Source organism: Crinia signifera, chromosome 3 (genome assembly GCF_055691185.1).
Source record: "Crinia signifera chromosome 3, ASM5569118v1, whole genome shotgun sequence".
Lineage (NCBI taxonomy): Eukaryota > Metazoa > Chordata > Amphibia > Anura > Myobatrachidae > Crinia > Crinia signifera.
In genome coordinates, this window is record NC_139219.1 from 335,785,825 (window position 1) to 335,795,047 (window position 9,223).

Genomic DNA, 9,223 nt, shown 5'->3' on the forward strand with positions numbered 1-9,223 from the left:
GCATAAATAACCTCATGTTACACAGCTACATCCTACTGTCTCCTGCACGTGCGCCCTGTAACCAGCATAAATAACGTCATGTTACACAGCTACATCCTACTGTCTCCTGCACGTGTGCCCTGTAACCAGCATAAATAACCTCATGTTACACAGCTACATCCTACTGTCTCCTGCACGTGTGCCCTGTAACCAGCATAAATAACCTCATGTTACACAGCTATATCCTACCGTCTCCTGCACGTGTGCCCTGTAACCAGCATAAATAACGTCATGTTACACAGCTACATCCTACCGTCTCCTGCACGAGTGCCCTGTAACCAGCATAAATAACCTCATGTTACACAGCTATATCCTACTGTCTCCTGCACGTGTGCCCTGTAACCAGCATAAATAACGCCATGTTACACAGCTATATCCTACTGTCTCCTGCACGTGTGCCCTGTAACCAGCATAAATAACCTCATGTTACACAGCTACATCCTACTGTCTCCTGCACGTGGGCCCTGTAACCAGCATAAATAACGTCATGTTACACAGCTATATCCTACTGTCTCCTGCACGTGGGCCCTGTAACCAGCATAAATAACCTCATGTTACACAGCTACATCCTACTGTCTCCTGCACGTGTGCCCTGTAACCAGCATAAATAACCTCATGTTACACAGCTACATCCTACTGTCTCCTGCACGTGCGCCCTGTAACCAGCATAAATAACCTCATGTTACACAGCTACATCCTACTGTCTCCTGCACGTGCGCCCTGTAACCAGCATAAATAACGTCATGTTACACGGCTACATCCTACTGTCTCCTGCACGTGTGCCCTGTAACCAGCATAAATAACCTCATGTTACACGGCTATATCCTACTGTCTCCTGCACGTGTGCCCTGTAACCAGCATAAATAACCTCATGTTACACGGCTATATCCTACTGTCTCCTGCACGTGTGCCCTGTAACCAGCATAAATAACCTCATGTTACACGGCTATATCCTACTGTCTCCTGCACGTGTGCCCTGTAACCAGCATAAATAACATCATGTTACACATCTATATCCTACTGTCTCCTGCACGTGCGCCCTGTAACCAGCATAAATAACGTCATGTTACACAGCTATATCCTACTGTCTCCTGCACGTGTGCCCTGTAACCAGTATAAATAACCTCATGTTACACAGCTACATCCTACTGTCTCCTGCACGTGTGCCCTGTAACCAGCATAAATAACCTCATGTTACACAGCTATATCCTACAGTCTCCTGCACGTGTGCCCTGTAACCAGCATAAATAACCTCATGTTACACAGCTATATCCTACTGTCTCCTGCACGTGCGCCCTGTAACCAGCATAAATAACCTCATGTTACACAGCTATATCCTACTGTCTCCTGCACGTGTGCCCTGTAACCAGCATAAATAACATCATGTTACACGGCTATATCCTACTGTCTCCTGCACGTGTGCCCTGTAACCAGCATAAATAACCTCATGTTACACGGCTATATCCTACTGTCTCCTGCACGTGTGCCCTGTAACCAGCATAAATAACCTCATGTTACACGGCTACATCCTACTGTCTCCTGCACGAGTGCCCTGTAACCAGCATAAATAACCTCATGTTACACAGCTACATCCTACTGTCTCCTGCACGTGTGCCCTGTTACCAGCATAAATAACGTCATGTTACACAGCTACATCCTACTGTCTCCTGCACGTGTGCCCAGTAACCAGCATACATAACATCATGTTACACAGCTACATCCTACTGTCTCCTGCACGTGTCCCCTGTAACCAGCATAAATAACGTCATGTTACACAGCTACATCCTACTGTCTCCTGCACGTGTGCCCTGTAACCAGCATAAATAACCTCATGTTACACAGCTATATACTACTGTCTCCTGCACGTGTGCCCTGTAACCAGCATAAATAACATCATGTTACACAGCTATATCCTACTGTCTCCTGCACGTGTGCCCTGTAACCAGCATAAATAACGTCATGTTACACAGCTACATCCTACTGTCTCCTGCACGTGTGCCCTGTAACCAGCATAAATAACCTCATGTTACACAGCTACATCCTACTGTCTCCTGCACGTGTGCCCTGTAACCAGCATAAATAACCTCATGTTACACAGCTATATCCTACTGTCTCCTGCACGTGTGCCCTGTAACCAGCATAAATAACCTCATGTTACACAGCTACATCCTACTGTCTCCTGCACGTGCGCCCTGTAACCAGCATAAATAACCTCATGTTACACAGCTACATCCTACTGTCTCCTGCACGTGTGCCCTGTAACCAGCATAAATAACCTCATGTTACACGGCTATATCCTACTGTCTCCTGCACGTGTGCCCTGTAACCAGCATAAATAACCTCATGTTACACAGCTATATCCTACTGTCTCCTGCACGTGTGCCCTGTAACCAGCATAAATAACCTCATGTTACACAGCTATATCCTACTGTCTCCTGCACGTGCGCCCTGTAACCAGCATAAATAACGTCATGTTACACGGCTACATCCTACTGTCTCCTGCACGTGTGCCCTGTAACCAGCATAAATAACCTCATGTTACACAGCTACATCCTACTGTCTCCTGCACGTGCGCCCTGTAACCAGCATAAATAACCTCATGTTACACGGCAATATCCTACTGTCTCCTGCACGTGTGCCCTGTAACCAGCATAAATAAATGTCATGTTACACAGCTACATCCTACTGTCTCCTGCACGTGTGCCCTGTAACCAGCATAAATAAATGTCATGTTACACAGCTATATCATACAGTCTCCTGCACGTGTGCCCTGTAACCAGCATAAATAACCTCATGTTACACGGCTATATCCTACTGTCTCCTGCACGTGTGCCCTGTAACCAGCATAAATAACCTCATGTTACACGGCTATATCCTACTGTCTCCTGCACGTGTGCCCTGTAACCAGCATAAATAACCTCATGTTACACGGCTATATCCTACTGTCTCCTGCACGTGTGCCCTGTAACCAGCATAAATAACCTCATGTTACACGGCTATATCCTACTGTCTCCTGCACGTGTGCCCTGTAACCAGCATAAATAACGTCATGTTACACAGCTACATCCTACTGTCTCCTGCACGTGTGCCCTGTAACCAGCATAAATAACGTCATGTTACACAGCTATATCCTACCGTCTCCTGCACGTGTGCCCTGTAACCAGCATAAATAACGTCATGTTACACATCTATATCCTACTGTTTCCTGCACGTGCGCCCTGTAACCAGCATAAATAACCTCATGTTACCATACCTCCCAACTGTCACGATTTTAGAGGGACAGTCCCGATTTTCGGGTCCTGTCCCTCTGTCCCACCCGCGGCAGGCATTGTCCCGCTGCGGGGGGTGACAGTTGGGAGACCCCCCAATCTAGTAGAATAGACGCTGTGCGCATGCGTACAGCGTCTATTCTCGTATTAAAATGAGGTCGCGGCTAATTAGCATAAGCCGCGACCTCATTTGCATACGCCACGCCCCCTTTTCGGACGCTCGCGCGGCAAAGCCGCGCGAGTGTCCCTATTTCTTCAAGACAAAAGTTGGGAGGTATGTGTTACACAGCTACATCCTACTGTCTCCTGCACGTGTGCCCTGTAACCAGCATAAATAACCTCATGTTACACAGCTACATCCTACTGTCTCCTGCACGTGTGCCCTGTAACCAGCATAAATAACGTCATGTTACACAGCTACATCCTACTGTCTCCTGCACGTGTGCCCTGTAACCAGCATAAATAACCTCATGTTACACAGCTACATCCTACTGTCTCCTGCACGTGTGCCCTGTAACCAGCATAAATAACCTCATGTTACACAGCTATATCCTACTGTCTCCTGCACGTGCGCCCTGTAACCAGCATAAATAACGTCATGTTACACAGCTATATCCTACCGTCTCCTGCACGTGCGCCCTGTAACCAGCATAAATAACCTCATGTTACACAGCTATATCCTACTGTCTCCTGCACGTGCGCCCTGTAACCAGCATAAATAACCTCATGTTACACAGCTATATCCTACTGTCTCCTGCACGTGCGCCCTGTAACCAGCATAAATAACCTCATGTTACACAGCTACATCCTACTGTCTCCTGCACGTGTGCCCTGTAACCAGCATAAATAACCTCATGTTACACAGCTACATCCTACTGTCTCCTGCACGTGTGCCCTGTAACCAGCATAAATAACCTCATGTTACACAGCTACATCCTACCGTCTCCTGCACGTGCGCCCTGTAACCAGCATAAATAAATGTCATGTTACACAGCTATATCCTACAGTCTCCTGCACGTGTGCCCTGTAACCAGCATAAATAACGTCATGTTACACAGCTACATCCTACTGTCTCCTGCACGTGTGCCCTGTAACCAGCATAAATAACCTCATGTTACACAGCTATATCCTACTGTCTCCTGCACGTGTGCCCTGTAACCAGCATAAATAACCTCATGTTACACAGCTATATCCTACTGTCTCCTGCACGTGCGCCCTGTAACCAGCATAAATAACGTCATGTTACACAGCTATATCCTACCGTCTCCTGCACGTGCGCCCTGTAACCAGCATAAATAACCTCATGTTACACAGCTATATCCTACTGTCTCCTGCACGTGCGCCCTGTAACCAGCATAAATAACCTCATGTTACACAGCTACATCCTACTGTCTCCTGCACGTGTGCCCTGTAACCAGCATAAATAACCTCATGTTACACAGCTATATCCTACTGTCTCCTGCACGTGCGCCCTGTAACCAGCATAAATAACCTCATGTTACACAGCTACATCCTACTGTCTCCTGCACGTGTGCCCTGTAACCAGCATAAATAACCTCATGTTACACAGCTACATCCTACCGTCTCCTGCACGTGCGCCCTGTAACCAGCATAAATAAATGTCATGTTACACAGCTATATCCTACAGTCTCCTGCACGTGTGCCCTGTAACCAGCATAAATAACGTCATGTTACACAGCTACATCCTACTGTCTCCTGCACGTGTGCCCTGTAACCAGCATAAATAACCTCATGTTACACAGCTACATCCTACCGTCTCCTGCACGTGCGCCCTGTAACCAGCATAAATAAATGTCATGTTACACAGCTATATCCTACAGTCTCCTGCACGTGTGCCCTGTAACCAGCATAAATAACCTCATGTTACACAGCTACATCCTACCGTCTCCTGCACGTGCGCCCTGTAACCAGCATAAATAAATGTCATGTTACACAGCTATATCCTACAGTCTCCTGCACGTGTGCCCTGTAACCAGCATAAATAACGTCATGTTACACAGCTACATCCTACTGTCTCCTGCACGTGCGCCCTGTAACCAGCATAAATAACCTCATGTTACACTGCTACATCCTACTGTCTCCTGCACGTGTGCCCTGTAACCAGCATAAATAAAAGTCATCTTCCCATACCGGGAGTCGAACCCGGGCCGCCTGGGTGAAAACCAGGAATCCTAACCGCTAGACCATATGGGAGCTGATGGGAGATTAGCAGGTATGGGAGAAGGTAATGGTGGGAATCCAGAGCACAATGGTGAGTACTGCCTCTGACAGACACCCGGGGTAATTCCCATAGAGCCTAGTAACACTTCCCTGGCCGTTACTCCTGGTGACTCTTCTCACTCCCAGTACAGACCAGTGATCTGAGCTATGGAGGGGACACAAGGAACAGGTCTGGTGCCGCTACCAGCTGTCTCTGCTGCCCAATGTGTAGGTGTAGTGTGGTAAGCTGTATTTATTCTAATAGATGTGCAACAGCATGCAGAGGAGTAGTGTGGTTGCTGTAATTGCTGTAATAGATGTGCAACAGCATGCAGAGTTGCAGTGTGGTAAGATGTAATTACTGTATTAGAGGTGCAGTAGCATGCAGAGGTGTAGTGTGGTAAGATGTAATTACTGTATTAGAGGTGCAGTAGCATGCATAGGTGTAGTGTGGTAAGATGTAATTACTGTATTAGAGGTGCAGCATCATGCAGAGGCGTTGAGTGGTAAGCTGTAATTACTGTAATAGAGGTGCAGCAGCATGCATAGATGTAGTCTCGGAAGCTGTAATTATACTAATAGGTGTGCAGCATCATGCAGAGGCGTCGTGTGGTAAGCTGTAATTACTGTAATAGAGGTGCAGCAGCATGCAGAGGTGTAGTGTGGTAAGCTGTAATTATACTAATATATGTGCAGCAATATGCAGAGGTGCAATGTGGTAAGCTGTAAATAATGTAATAGACGTGCAGCAGCATGCAGAGGAGTAGTGTGTTAAGCTGTAATTATTGTAATAGAGGTGCAACAGCATGCAGAGGTGTAGTATGGTAAGCTGTAATTACTGTAATAGAGGTGCAGAGGTGTGTGGTAAACAGTAATTACTGTAATAGATGTGCAGCAGCATGCAGAGGTGTACTGAGGTAAGCTTTAATTACTGTAATAGATGTGCAGCAGCATGCAGAGTTGCAGTGTGGTAAGCTGTAATTACTGTAATAGAGGTGCAGCAGCATGCATAGGTGTAGTGTGGTAAGCTGTAATTATACTTATAGATGTGCAGCAATATGCAGAGGTGCAATGTGGTAAGCTGTAAATAATGTAATAGACGTGCAGCAGCATGCAGAGGAGTAGTGTGGTGAGCAGTAATTATACTAATAGACGTGCAGCAGCATGCAGAGGTGTAGTGTGGTAAGCTGTAATTATTGTTATAGAGGTGCATATGGTAAGCTGTAATTACTGTAATAGAGGTGCAGGGGTGTAGTGTGGTAAACGGTAATTACTGTAATAGATGTGCATCAGCATGCAGTGGTGTAGTGTGTTAAGCTGTAATTATTGTAATAGAGGTGCAGCAGCATGCAGAGGTGTAGTGTGTTAAGCTGTAATTACTGTAATAGAGGTGCAGCAGCATGCAGTATAATTAATATGCAGTGACATATAATATATAAGTTTCTGTCACTAAATAGAATATAAGGTATCAGGTATATTTGTGCATATGTCAGGTTTACAGAAATCTTAGGAATTACACAATAAAAAAAAAATGAAAAACATCTCCTTCGAGCCGGAATTGAACCAGCGACCTAAGGATCTCTGTGTCGTACCCACTACAGTCCTCCGCTCTACCAGCTGAGCTATCGAAGGATCCCACAGGCAGCAACTCCGTCACAGGGTGACTATATAAAGAGACACAAAGTGTAACACAACTATTACCAGCATCACAAAGAGCAAACAGGGGATGTAATCCGTGTACACATCACAGTGACAGGAACACGGAGCTCGCCCCCTGCTTACACCACTACAGGGTTGTACACAGGAATACAGCGATGCACAATATATAATATATACCGTATACATTGTGTATTATGGTGAGGTTGGGATTGTGGTGTGAGAGGGGTGTAAGTGTATACTGTAGCCGCAGCTGTGACCACACATAATAATAACACGTGTGCCCTGTAACCAGCATAAATAACCTCATGTTACACAGCTACATCCTACCGTCTCCTGCACGAGTGCCCTGTAACCAGCATAAATAACGCCATGTTACACAGCTATATCCTACTGTCTCCTGCACGTGTGCCCTGTAACCAGCATAAATAACCTCATGTTACACAGCTATATCCTACTGTCTCCTGCACGTGTGCCCTGTAACCAGCATAAATAACCTCATGTTACACAGCTATATCCTACTGTCTCCTGCACGTGCGCCCTGTAACCAGCATAAATAACGTCATGTTACACAGCTATATCCTACTGTCTCCTGCACGTGCGCCCTGTAACCAGCATAAATAACCTCATGTTACACAGCTATATCCTACCGTCTCCTGCACGAGTGCCCTGTAACCAGCATAAATAACGTCATGTTACACAGCTACATCCTACCGTCTCCTGCACGAGTGCCCTGTAACCAGCATAAATAACGTCATGTTACACAGCTACATCCTACCGTCTCCTGCACGTGTGCCCTGTAACCAGCATAAATAACCTCATGTTACACAGCTACATCCTACTGTCTCCTGCACGTGTGCCCTGTAACCAGCATAAATAACCTCATGTTACACAGCTACATCCTACTGTCTCCTGCACGTGTGCCCTGTAACCAGCATAAATAACGTCATGTTACACAGCTACATCCTACTGTCTCCTGCACGTGTGCCCTGTAACCAGCATAAATAACCTCATGTTACACAGCTACGTCCTACTGTCTCCTGCACGTGTGCCCTGTAACCAGCATAAATAACGTCATGTTACACAGCTACATCCTACTGTCCCCTGCACGTGTGCCCTGTAACCAGCATAAATAACCTCATGTTACACGGCTACATCCTACTGTCTCCTGCACGTGTGCCCTGTAACCAGCATAAATAACCTCATGTTATACGGCTACATCCTACCGTCTCCTGCACGTGTGCCCTGTAACCAGCATAAATAATCTCATGTTACACAGCTATATCCTACCGTCTCCTGCACGTGTGCCCTGTAACCAGCATAAATAACGCCATGTTACACAGCTATATCCTACCGTCTCCTGCACGTGTGCCCTGTAACCAGCATAAATAACCTCATGTTACACAGCTACATCCTACTGTCTCCTGCACGTGTGCCCTGTAACCAGCATAAATAACGTCATGTTACACAGCTATATCCTACTGTCTCCTGCACGTGCGCCCTGTAACCAGCATAAATAACGTCATGTTACACAGCTATATCCTACTGTCTCCTGCACGTGCGCCCTGTAACCAGCATAAATAACGTCATGTTACACAGCTACATCCTACTGTCTCCTGCACGTGCGCCCTGTAACCAGCATAAATAACCTCATGTTACACAGCTACATCCTACTGTCTCCTGCACATGCGCCCTGTAACCAGCATAAATAACCTCATGTTACACAGCTATATCCTACTGTCTCCTGCACGTGTGCCCTGTAACCAGCATAAATAACGTCATGTTACACAGCTATATCCTACTGTCTCCTGCACGTGTGCCCTGTAACCAGCATAAATAACGTCATGTTACACAGCTACATCCTACTGTCTCCTGCACGAGTGCCCTGTAACCAGCATAAATAACCTCATGTTACACAGCTACATCCTACTGTCTCCTGCACGTGTGCCCTGTAACCAGCATAAATAACGTCATGTTACACAGCTATATCCTACTGTCTCCTGCACGTGTGCCCTGTAACCAGCATAAATAACGTCATG

At 46.3% G+C, this 9,223-nt stretch overlaps 2 non-coding genes across 2 annotated transcripts; both read right to left on the reverse strand.

Moving 5' to 3' along the window:
• Nucleotides 1–5,450: 5,450 nt before the first annotated feature.
• TRNAE-UUC (transfer RNA glutamic acid (anticodon UUC)) lies at nt 5,451–5,522 on the reverse strand. The gene has a single exon. It is a non-coding gene; the product is annotated as a tRNA-Glu (tRNA).
• Nucleotides 5,523–7,071: 1,549 nt separating this feature from the next.
• On the reverse strand, nt 7,072–7,160 carry TRNAY-GUA (transfer RNA tyrosine (anticodon GUA)). Its single transcript is given in 2 exon segments — nt 7,072–7,107; nt 7,124–7,160. It is a non-coding gene; the product is annotated as a tRNA-Tyr (tRNA).
• Nucleotides 7,161–9,223: the final 2,063 nt, after the last annotated feature.